The 2,503-nt window shown below is 48.1% G+C and overlaps 1 pseudogene; it reads right to left on the bottom strand.

The window, feature by feature from the left end:
• Window positions 1-2,384: 2,384 nt before the first annotated feature.
• LOC111733110 lies at window positions 2,385-2,503 on the bottom strand (annotated as a pseudogene).

Raw genomic sequence — 2,503 nt, 5'->3', positions numbered from 1 at the left:
CTTTGTGTTTGCAGAACTAGAGCCCGTGGAAATTAACCCGGATAGTCCCCTAGTATACGTGTAGGTTTCACTGGTGGTGCCACTAATGTAAAGGAAGGGGGTGCCCGCTCCACACGGACCACACCGGTCCGTTCAGTACATGGAGAGAACCCTCGGGGGAAGCAGTGCCTGGCCCAAGGGTGGATTTGGTGCTAATTAGCCCCGTTTAGTGATGTTATCCGCTGTCTGGGCTCCTGTTGGCCACACGACTCACGAAAGTGGCTGGAATCATGTTCAGGATTAGCAGAAGGATTAGCCAAAGTCGTCTTTAGAAGAGAGATGATTTGGGAATGGCAGATTGTGTTGGAGTGAATTCGAGGTACAGGAGGGGATTCGACGAAGGGATGTAACAGAAACCGTACCCGTGTGAAGTACAGACATGCTGGCGGTGTGGGTAAGATTTCCGATTCATCCCGCTGAAGAGCAAACCAGTGCCGAGAGGTCCCCCGCTCCTCGGGGAAGGAACTTTCCGAGCAGGGCCAAGCTGGTTGCTGCTGGTTCTTAACTTATAACCAACACCTTTATAGCTTCATCTTTTGAGTCTAGCCCTGGTCTGGGTTTTCCGGCATTAGTTGTCATGACGGGAAAAGCCTGTGTGGATCCCCGTTCCTCTAAGGGAGGAGGTAGAGGATTGCAAAAGGAGATGGACACGAGGACAGTCTGCCCTTTGGGTGCCTTGATGCCCATTCCCACATGTCGTCGTTAGGACGGTGGCCAAATGCAGACCTCGGTTCCATCAGCAAGGAGCCTGAGTGACTGAAAAGCTTAGGATGCGGCCAGTGTGAATTTAAACTAAGATCGCGGTATGGATAGGAACCTGCAGATCAAGATCTCTCAGATCTCCTGTGAATTCCTTGGGATTTTGTGTTAATTGTGCTTTTTGACAAGAAATACCTATATCGGAAGTGGAGCATGAGCTGTATAAATTGTTTCCAGCGCGGTTTTAAAAGTAAATCCTCATGACTGCGATGTGATAACAAGCCCCGAGAAGTCACAGCTTTGGGGACAATTACCAAAGCAGTTTTTCAGATCGTAGGTGGCGCGACTCCTTGCCCCGCCCCCCCAAACAAATACATTGTCTTTCGTGGATATAAAGTCGGTAAGTAAAACGTGTCATACCTGCAGTGCTCTCAAAATGTTACACACCCTGGTCCTCCTGCTTGATCTTGGAGACAATCTTATCCCAGAGGCCATGCCTGACCTCTTGGCCTTCTTTCCAAATCTCCTGTCTCATCTGGTTTTGGATGATTTGATCTCATTGTTTTCTTTTAGGCAATTTGGGCAAAGTAGAAAAACAATGTGCCCTCTCCCCCGGTTCTTGCGTCTTTGTGACAGTTCTGCCTTCCCGATAAAGGGAAACCCTTCCGGGGGAAACAGTGTATCCTCCCCAGTCTGACTGTCAGCTCTCCCTTAGCTCTCTGATCTTAAGAAGTTACACTTCCTCTAAGCTGGGGGGAGGAGGGGGGCCACCTACCCTTCCTGTTAAGGTTCTCGGGGGAGGAGGTGGGGCATCTACCCTTCCTGTTAAGGTCCTCGCTTCTCAACTGTCAGCGCCCCACATAGACACCTTGTAGGAGATGACGGCACAAGACCATTTTAGCCTTAAGGAACTTTGGGGGCAGGGCCGAACTGGGGTGGAGGTTATATGTTGTAACTTATGATTATGGCTTTGCTGTGCTTTGCAGCTGGGGCCAGAAGCCCACACTCAGCTCTTTAATTGGAAATTTTATGCGCAGTTTGGAATAAAAGTCGGCTCGAATCTTCTAGCATAAGCTAGGACTTTTGGTTCGGCACTGGTCACGTTCAGTTTTATGGTTCCCTTCAAAGGTAAATTCATTGTTTACCTTAAGAAAAACTCGAGTGTTTTTCTGCTTTTATTTTTTAAAGCAAAATTATCGTTTGGCTTGTGGGTCGAAGGAGATGCCAACATTTTGGTCAGATGGCTCCACGGCATGCTTTTGTGTCAGGTGTTGAAAGTGTCAGAATTTAGGTCGAGGGACTGGGAACTGAGGTCTGGAAAGGAGCTTCAAAATAAGCCCTTAAAAATTCAAGGAGATAAAACTCCTGTCTGCACCATAGTCTGCATTTAATGACGGGCCAGCCCCATCACGACAGACTCAACTTTCCAGACCTGCCATATGCTTGAAGTGGGAAGAGGGGCCACCAAGAGATGTTAGCAGTGCAGTGACAGTCGATAACAGCCAAGAGAGATTTTGTTTATTTACTTTCTGAACTTTTTAAAATTTTTATTTTATTTGTATTTTTTAGGCGAGGCAACTCCCTCAGTTGACCTTACAGATCGCAAGGACCTTGTCAGCTTACAGTCTCTTATTTTTTAATTTTTACGCCTACAGCACCTGGTCTTCCTGGGTGGTCTCCCATCCAAGTACTGACCAGGCCCGACCCTGCTTAGCTTCTGAGATCAGAAGAGGTCGGGCTTGTTCAGGGCGGCTTGGCCGTAGAC

The sequence above is a fragment of the Pteropus vampyrus genome, unplaced genomic scaffold, assembly GCF_000151845.1.
Source record: "Pteropus vampyrus isolate Shadow unplaced genomic scaffold, Pvam_2.0 Scaffold525, whole genome shotgun sequence".
In the NCBI taxonomy this organism is placed as follows: Eukaryota; Metazoa; Chordata; class Mammalia; order Chiroptera; family Pteropodidae; genus Pteropus; species Pteropus vampyrus.
The sequence above is the reverse complement of the archived record's forward strand: the minus strand, read 5'-3'. Positions and strand labels throughout refer to the sequence as shown.